Below are 10,687 nucleotides of genomic sequence, written 5' to 3' on the forward strand. Positions count from 1 at the left end.
AAGCCAAAGAAATAATGAATGATAGTGATTTTCGTATTAAAAGTTTTTTGAAAGTTCCAATTTATTTAAAGGCTGAAGGAAATTTTATAATCATAAACATATACTCTCCATGATGCATCACATCCCACTATATTTTCAGATCTTATGGATTTCAAGAATGTTATGGTGATTTTAATATGAAATTTTACACCTAGATCTCCATTTTGCTGATAACTAAAATTAAATTATAAGAATTAATTTTGAAAACTGAGAGATTTCCTAATCTAAGTAATTTAATAAATAGGAAGGAGACAATCCAGTAGTAGAGCATAAGCGTAAACTTCATGGTCTAACTCACTTGAAAACTTTATTTCCCTTCTATTTTAATACTAAGGAAAACTCCCCTCATTAAAAATTATTTGTCACTGGAGGCCATGAGAGAAGTCAGAAATTTAGTTATTACTTCTTGCCCCATTGACCAAAATTTCCTTTAAAATATTAGGGTTTACCATGTTCCTATCTCCAGACCTGCCCAGTCTCTGATTTTCTGGGCTTCAGGCATTGGCCCTTTGCCTGGGCAGTCACCATTGACTTAGTTACCTGAACATGTACCATGAGCATTCTCTCCCTTTCAGCTGTGTCACCAGAGTTTTGCAGAAATTATTTTTAAAAAATAATTTCTAGAATTATTCCTAATGATCATTTCGGTAATTGTTTTCTAGAAGGTAAGTCAATAAGCTATCTTATCTCTAAAACACAGTTTTAAATGGTATTAAAAAAAAAAAAGTGGGCTGCTATAAATAGATTCATCTGTTGAATACTAAACAGTTTTACAAGGAAAGTTTCTTTTGATCCTTACAGAAACCCTCAAGCACAAAATAATATGCATAGAGTAAGGGATACCTATAGAATATTCCAATTTTAGTTTTGTTTTCAAATGGCATTGGGAGTGGATTCTAGTTCAACAATATTTAGGCCAAATTCAAACTTTCTTCTGTGCCTTCAGTGAGTGAGGACACATGTATCCTTGTCCCAAGTATAATTAAATATTTGATTAAATAAACAGACAATAAGCAAAGGAAGCTATAAGGAGTAAGATAAACCACAAATTATTATTTAATAAAAAGGATAACTTTATTATCCCAGTCCAAACAATCCTAGCTTTTAAAAGAAATTGAGGAGAGAAGAATGAAATACATCTTAGCCTTTATAAAGGCAAAACTAATTTTGATTATTTAACTAGTTGTCATTAAAAATTATTATATAGAAGATGTAGCTTTTAAGAAAACAAATTAAAACTAAAGAAGCAGTACGTGTAGTGGTTAAATACATGGACTCTGGGGTTAGAATGACTGAATCTGAACCTTGAATCTGCCACTTAATAGCTGTATAACCTTGACCATGTTACTTAACCTCTCTGTGTTCAGTGTTCTTATTTGTAAAAGAGAGATAATAAGAATGCCTATCTCAGAGTTGTTATTAGAATTAAATGAGCTAAAACACAAAATACACTTCAAACAATATTGACATGTAGGAAAGTCTATGTGTTTATTAACACTAACAATTACCTGATTATAGATATGGCCCCTCAGGAAATAATGAGAGGATAACAAAGAAATATTATAAATGAATGCCCTTTCTTCACTGGCCCATTTGTCCTCAGTTTCACTGTTCAAGATTTTTAAAAGTTGAAAATAAATAAATTGCAACATGGTAGGAGAAAGATCATAAAATGTCTGATGGCTGGGTAGTAATTAAAAGCTCTGACTATAAAGTCAGAGATGCATGTTTATACCCTACTCTGCCACCAACTAGCTGTGTTACCTTGAACAGGTTATATAACCCTTCTGTGTCTCAGTTTCCTAGTCTTCAAATTAAGAATAATAGTACCTAACTCAAATAAAATAACACATGTAAAGCACTTAGGACAAAGCCGGATCTCGATACGTTACCTATTTTTATTAGGTTACAAAGTAGCACATTAAGGAAAACATGCCTTATATAACGCAGTCTACATTACCATGAAATTTTTGAAAAGTGGAGAGAATCAAGTAGCATACTTAATAAAATTGTTACACAGTTAAGACATATAAAATGTCAACATTTTATATCATTCTCATTATTATCTTGCAGATAAACAACTATGTATAGTTGTTTTCCATAGGATAAATCCAAAATGATTTAAAAGTGAGAGAGAAAAGAGAAATCAGTGATACCATGAAACAACTCAAATATGCAATCTTAATTTTGACCAAATTCTTAGCATCCACATTTCTCTCTAAAAACAGAGGGTGAGTTTAAAAAAAAAAAAAAAAGACGATATTTCATATGCTTCTGTGCTGTATCTCATTCCCTCCAGGTGAAGTGTGAAGGGGCTTCACGACCTGCCCACAGTTGTTTGGGTCTGATAATCATATTAACTCTATACACTACCTAAGTCTTGCCTGGATAGCTCAACAAAACAAGATATAGTACATAAATACAAAACCTTCCTAAAACTTCCTCAGGGGGCTCTGATCACAGTTCTCATTTATGCATACAACGGGTTCTTTAAAAACTATTAATTGCCTCTGAAAATTGACTTTACTTTGTCAGAGGACACCAAGAAAATATTTCTGTATATTTTTAATCTCTTGCCATTGCGTTGATCTAGCCTTAGTATCAAGTCCATTTTATAAGTAGAAAATTAATTAACGATTCAAACCAAGCTTTTATACATTTTGTTAGTTTTCAAAAGCAGGATAGCAGATTAATAAAGCCTAATTAATATAATTGATTAATACAGTTAATAAACAAAAGCTTAATTCTGTCAAGCTATATCATTAACTTTAGTTTTTATGTAATGATTCCACTTACTTGAGAATCATAAGGTCTTATAGATATTAATTATTATTAATACATATTTTAAGTCAATAACTTAAAGCACTGGAGGCTCTGCACAGTAAAAGTCACTAAAATAAAACTAAATAACTTCTCAGCTAGATTCTATTCCCAGATGTGTACAAATGGGAGTCAAATTCAACCAGAAATATAAATATTCTAGTATTTTCACGATATGCAAGGAATATGCAGTATCTAACTAGAAGCATAGCTCAAAGTTCATTGATACAACTTCCATCTTTCTCAGAACTCACCATCACACAGCCTTAACTATTTCTTTTCTTCATATGACTCTAGAGTTTAGAACTTCAGCCCTCAGCCCATGTCTTTATTCTAATCAATTTTCTCTGCCTAGTGGACATTTTCATCATCTCAGACTTACCATATCTAAAATTGATTCCTTCATATAACTTATTTTCTAATGAAGTTTTCTAATCCTCAATTTTTCTAATTATTCAAGTTTAAATTCTCCATATGAGACTTCTTTTCTTTCTTCACACCCCACATGTAGTCAGCTCCTCCAAGTGCTTTTTTTGGATTGGTGGCCCCAAAGAACCAAGTATTCATTAGCCACCCAGTATTCATTGCCTTACACACTGAATTGCTTTGGCCAATGAGACATTATTAAGAAGTGGAAAGCAAATAAAGTCTTTAAGTACTTGAGCACTGGGGCTTATATTCTTGAAATGTTCTCTCTTGGAGCTTTGTGCCACCATGGAAAGAGGTTCAGCTACACTACTAGGGAGATCTCATTAAGAGATGCCCAGTAAGCTCCACCTGTTCCAACCATCTAGATGTGGTACCAGACATACAAGTGAAGAAGCCATCTTGCACAATCCAACAGCAGCAGACACCAGGCGAAGTCGAAGACAGCAGAGCTCAGCCCACATAGTACAATTAAGACAAACAATGAGCTGTTATTGTTTCAAGCCACCACATTTTGAGGTGGTTACTATACAGCAATAAATTAAAGGAAATGTTTTTTTCTGAAGCCATCCTCAAAAACACCACTGAAATAGATATCTCTATTTCCACTGAATGCTTATTGCACCTTCTGTGTATTGTACTGTTTTCTTGCTTCTTCATCATATCATGTAACACCTTGAAACATGGAACTTTTTTATATGTTTATGTTTTCTTCTCCAATATGACTATAGGTATCTTACTTTTCAAATCTAGAACATCATGGGCCCAATAATTATTTGCTAAAAGAAGAGATGGAGGAGAGATGGAAGGAGGAAAAGGGAAAAGGAATTAAAAAAGGAAAGAAAAAAAAGTCAAGTCAAACTGAACAAAAATAAACATGGGATCATAAGTGAAGAGTCAGGAAGACATTTTTACACATTGAGCAAACACAAAAGAAAAATTCTGCATAGATATCTATGACTATGAAATATCGCTCATGGTAAATGTTTGGAACATTTTCTATTTTGCCTATTAAATGATGGGTAATAAAACAGAAATAACTGTCTTATAGAAACCTCACTATTATGTGCTGACACCACTTCTTTTTCAGCACATGCTTTTATAAGTAAAGAGAATGCCATCAATGTAAGTACTATCAATATATTTCCATATATATTTCACATATGTACTGGATTAAAGGAGACTGAGTTTGTGTTTGAGTGGAGTTATCAACAAAGTCTGCCATTAGGGATGTGGTGAGTGATTATAATTGATGACAGTTTTAGAACTGTAGTAATGAGAACAAGGTAGATTTTTACCGTTTCCCACTCCTATCTTTATCACTGAAATAGATCCAGGGTGTGCCATTTTCTCTTCTTATTAGTCTTTGTCATAAGAATATGGCACTGGAATGTTAATGTCTTAAAGAAGCTGAAGAAAACAAAGTTTTGTAGCTTCAAATCTCTGGTATGTAGTAGAGTTTCTATCTAAAAAAAATTCAAGTATTTCAGAAATTCTAGTGAAAGTTGTGTGTAAGACTTAAAAAAAAAACCTTTTTTAGAATGAATGCCTTGTAAAAGAAAGGATTAAATATTAAAATATTACAACTTTGAATAAATACTCTTGAATTTCTCCTTTCATTTTGCAAGAAAGGTTCTTTAACACTTAAAATGCTATCATACACCTCTGGTTGTATTAAACAAAAAGGGTAAGTGGTTGAATCATATTTATGACTGGTCTAAATTAGAATGAAAATAAATTTCGATCAAGCCAACTTGTCTCGGCTACTTGAAACAGAGTAGAAGATGTAACTTCCCTCTGTTCCCATGGGATTCCTTTGTTTATCTGCCAAATCCATGAAGTCTTCACAATTTATTTACTTGAGCAGTAGTTTTAAAAATTCAGTACCATGTAGAGGCCTTGTAGGGCAATGCCAAGAGCACTGATCTAGAGCCAGACTTCAGTCCAAGCTGTCCTTCTCACTGTGTCTCGGTTTCCTCATCTACAAAATGGGCAAAATAATTGATTATGGGATTGTAAGTATTAAAATAGATAATATGAAAGTCTGTAAAGGCTACTGCATTGATTCTCAAAGGGTGGTTCTTAGACCAGTAGCCTCAGCATCGTCTGGCAACTGGGAAATGAAAATTCTTGGGCCTCATCCCAGATCTGCTAAATCAGAAACACTGAGGTAGACACAAAGTTACCTCTGTTTTCACAAGGCCCTGAGTGATTCAGATGGGTACAGACTTGAAGAAGCACTGCTCTAAAACATTTCCACTTGTTAGTTTAGAGAAAGGACTTAATGAGCTAACTTAGCACATCATTTTCCTCACCTGTAAATGAAGGCCTTAATTGTGCCTGCCTCATAGAACTGACAAAAATTAAGTAAGTTAATATTTCTAAAGTGTGGTGGGCAAGTGGCAAACACAAGTTATCCCATAATCCAAGCACAGTTCTAGGCCCTGGGGCTACCGACGTGAACAGGATAGACAAGTTTAATTTGACCTGGTTTTAGTTTGAGCTCTCAAATCCAGAGCAGTATACCCTGGATGAAACACAAAATTAATTTTACCATTTCAAAAGAGAGATGATAATCACACATGCAGAATGCAGTAAGAAAAACTGACACAATGTGTATGAAATTGCTTCAAAGATATGAAATATCATTATTCATTCATTTAAAAACCATTTGTGGAGCACCTAGTATGCATCAAGCAAAATGCTCAGGATAAAAAAATGAATAATAAACTGATGAATAATTGCTGACCATTCATCATTTGAGAGTTAGAGTCTAGAGCAAAATGGTTTACCAAAGCAATGAACTATAATGCAATAAAATTAAAGAATGACAACATTGGAATAAGCAAATTTTCCCAGATCTCATTTAGGAGGTAGGAAGTGTATTCAAGTGATTCATCCAACTTTTCCACTTTCTTTTAATTTTTCCAAACCATACTCATTTTTTGAGGAGGACAAAGCTAAAATAAACATATTGGAAAACCTGACACAGTATTCATGAACTAGCTAGGAGGACATTTCTGTAGTTAGAAAGAAAGAAAGGAAGAAAGAAAGAAAAAGAGAGAGAGAGAGAGAGAGAGAGAGAGAGAGAGAGAGAGAGAGAGAGAGAGAGAGAGAGAGAGAGAGAGAGAGAGAGAGAGAGAGAGAGAGAGAGAGAGAGAGAGAGAGAGAGAGAGAGAGAGAGAGAGAGAGAGAGAGAGAGAGAGAGAGAGAGAGAGAGAGAGAGAGAGAGAGAGAGAGAGAGAGAGAGAGAGAGAGAGAGAGAGAGAGAGAGAGAGAGAAGAAAGAAGAAAGAAAGAAAGAAGAAAGGAAGGAAGGAAGGAAGGAAGGAAGGAAGAGAAAGAAAACTATTACTTGAGAAAATAGCAGAGTCTGAGAATCAGGGTTCCCTGATTCTCTATTTGTACTTATCGCCCATAACATCTTGCTATTTCACTTCTCTGGAACTAATTAGTATACTGAGATTTAATGAATGTGGGTTTTTTTCATGATATGCTGTAATCTCCTCAAATTAGCCATTTCCAAAATATTTGTTTTAAAAATTAATATTGAAAGCATTATGGACTTTACAGCACATAAATACTTATGATCATCTGGAAGACCATAGAAGAGAAAGTTAAGTAACATAAAATTCCATTCATCTTCATATTATTTAACAGATACATTATATATATGTGTGTGTATATGTGTATCTGTGTGTGCATCATAGGTCTCTAATATCTTTTTTTAATCATATACTTTCTCCTCTGTGAGTGAAGACAGCACAGTGTACACTCTAGTAGACAAACCACTTAGTATATTAGATTTCAGTCTTGACTTTTCATGAACAGTCTTGAAAGGTAATATATATCTTTCTTCAGATGTACTGTTTTGGAATACTATTAATGCCATGTAAAGGTAAAAGCACTCTTCTGTTAATTTGGATGTTTTCCTAATCTGATGGTTTATGTTTTTAAATAACTCAGTTTATAACATAAATCTTCTTTTTAATCTGTGTATATTAATATTTTAAAAAGAAAACTAATTACCTTCTCAGTCCTTTGATCATAGGACAACTTCCAGGTAGAGAAGTGTTATGTAGCTTCCTGTCTGATCTCTCCCTGTGCCCTCACTGCTAGTCCTTCCCTGCCCACCAAGCCCAGCCGTGAGCATGGCACTTCAGGATTAGACAACAGAGACAGAGCTATCCTCTTCAAATGGCTGTTGCTAAAATGCCCCAAAGCACATCCCAATTATAACAAGATTGGATTAATGCATTACTTATTTGTCATCTTGAAAGACACAGACACCAGAAGTCCTGAATTACAGTGCTACAAGTGATGTCTCTAATAAATGAAAAATAATAATCCTCATGTTTATATAACTGCTTAGAGTTCACAGAGAATTTTTGTATGCATTACGCATTTGATCTTCATAAACATCTATATCTATTACTCCTCTTTAAAGGTGAGGAGACTATGACCCACATAATTGAGGAGACCTTCTAACCCACACTATCCACTAAGCTAAAACTCTTTTAACTCATTTCCCGTTTGCCAGTGAACACTAGCCAGCTGTACTTGTGGCTGCAATGTTTGCCTCGAGATAACTCGTGGATTACAGTCCTAACCTTACCTCCAAAGTTTGTCATGAAATATCTCGCTTTTATTATTATTTTCTCATCGCTCTAGTATATTAATAGTCTTTGGAGGAAAAAAATGACATCATTCTATTTACAACATTCTGTTTTTACTAGTGGTATTTCCATTACAAAATATGGTAATTCGCAATTGCTGGAATGTAAATCCTAGAAAACATAGCATTCCTCTATGCATAATGTTAACATCATTCTTGAATAGTTGATAGCCAAAGATTCATTGAACGAATGTGATTTACGTATACATTTCTGTTATATTAGGCTTAGAGACAAGTTTTGTTTAGAAATAACTCTAAGAACAGTTTTTATATTTTATTTTCACATTGAAAACCAGTCAGATTTGCTTCAGCCTCAAAGAGCATGTTTATGTAAAATTAAATTAACGCTGACAGCGAGCTGCATTTTTTTTCTAAATGGGAAATGGGTTAAGTGAGAAGAAAGGGAAAAGGAGAGCTAGGTAAAGCATGGCCAGAGCAGTAGGCAGAGAGAAACAGAGTAAAGATGAAATTGCCAAAATACAAATATCATTTGGCTCCAGACTTCCTTACTATCAAGTTGGTGGAAAACATTTTCAAATTTATCTTACTTACGAGGTTGCTGCTTTCCTTCTGATTACCAATGTCTACCAAGAAGGAAGAAAATCGATTACAAGTAAATTAGAAATCGAATGCCTATGTTAATGATAAGTTCTAATAAAATATATCAAATGATTTGGTCATTCTCTTGACCAACCCTAATTTTTGTTTTTGTAGCAATTCAGTTGAGATTTTCCAGCATAGACAAACATAAAATGAATGGATTATTCAAGTTGAATTTAAGAAGAAATTAAGAAGTAGTGTTACTTATTTAAATTGAAGACCACATATCCACTTAACAAATGTGAAAACATAGTAATCATGAAAGCAAAGAGATGAAAAATGCCATAAGCACAAGAAGAAATTGGTAGAGAGACAACAAAAGTACACAACACCATTCATTTTGTTTATCCATTCACCAATTCTTTTAGTCTTTCAACAAATGTTTATTAAATATTTATCAAGGATTGGGACTATGCTAGAGGAAAAGATAATTTAGTCATGGCCTCTGCTACTGAAAAGCTCACATCTAGTGAGATCTACACCATTAAGTGAATAAGTGACTAGAGAACACAGTAAATGCTACAATAAAGTTATAAACCATGTTCCATGACTGTACAAGAGAATGAAGCCATCAATTCCATCTGAGGAGTTTGAGAAAAACTTCCTAAAGCCAGGAACATTTTAGCTGCATCTGGAAGTTTGCAGAAGTGACTATTTTAAGTGAATATGCCTGGTGAATGTGAGTGAACGTGTTTACAGTCAAGGACAGGAGAAAGGCAGAGTAGGAGCTTATGTTTTCCTTTTAGAAGAAGACATGTGCCCTGGAAAAAGTTTGCCATAGAATTCTTGTTGAGATAAGAGCCAAAGCCTGCAAAGAGAACAATAAGGAAGAAGTACAGCAGTTGAGTAAATTAAGGCAGAGAAATGTTCTGGATCAGGATTCATCATGATGTGAATTTGACCCCGAGGAAGGAGGTGTTCACTATCACACATCTACAAAAGTAAAAAAAATACAGAGCAATTACTTGGAGGCAAGGAATTGTGGAACCCAAAACTACTAATTTAATGTCTCAGCATTGTTATAAACTTAAGCTAAAATGCATTGCTCCATTAGAAGCTAAGGAGTTCTTGAGATTTTTGGAGGGGATGGCACGAAGCTTCTCCCTGAAAAAGGCCTTTAGGGAGTCTAGTGGGCACTGGCAGAAAACAAGTAAAATCCTCACTCTCCCACATTTGGCCCTCCCATTTTAAACCACTAATGCATAGCTTTTAAAGAAAATCATTTTATTCTTTCATTTAAAAATAGTACCACTAATTTTTTATTGAAGTACATCACTGAAAAGAATATTACTTAATAAGTCCCTAAATGTTCCAAACTGATCTTGTAAAACCCTAGAAGCACAGCATAGGTGATATTACAATCTTGGCAGATATAAAATGAATCTGGAATGCTGAGGATGGTGGAAAGGGAACTTTCTAAATATTTGATAGAAAATGATAAAAGATTTTTAATTTCTGAGATTTAAAAACTAGAATGTTTCTTTTTCGGCTCTTTACCTTTATTGATTGGTTTTCAGAATAATGATTTGGTTCCCAAGATTACCAATGAAGTATGCTTTTAAAACATCATTATTAAGTCAGAGGTTTTAAGATATTTGATATTTTTAATCTGTTGTAGTAATTTACACATATATGTATGTATTAGTTACCATTGACATAGCAATGATATTCAAGAATATTCCGAAAATAATCAACTATCATCGTCTACCTTAACATAGTTTTTTTTTCATTTTTTTGTTTATTTCCTTTTATAAGCATAGTTGCAAAAAATAGAATTTTAAAATATTTTAATAATTTCAATATCCAATGTAATAAGATGGATGCTGAAAGAGTCCCTTAGAAGAGAAAATTAGGTAACTACTTACATGAAGTGAACCAAAAAAAATGCTAGGTAGTCTCCAAACTGAAGAACAAGGCCTGAATAATCGGAAATAGCCAAGGGCCATGTTGGTGATTGTGCTATTAAAAAGGCTAGTTCTTTATAGTGGTTATATTTTAATACTTTGGAAATGGATCAAAAGCAGAGGTTATAGTTGAAAGATCAGAGGTGAAGTAACAGGGAAAACATAATAATGAGCCTTTACTTTAATCACTTAATACATAAGTTTAAGTCAGATTTTCTTTAAAC

Source organism: Pteropus alecto, unplaced genomic scaffold (assembly GCF_000325575.1).
Source record: "Pteropus alecto unplaced genomic scaffold, ASM32557v1 scaffold20, whole genome shotgun sequence".
NCBI classification, from domain to species: Eukaryota; Metazoa; Chordata; class Mammalia; order Chiroptera; family Pteropodidae; genus Pteropus; species Pteropus alecto.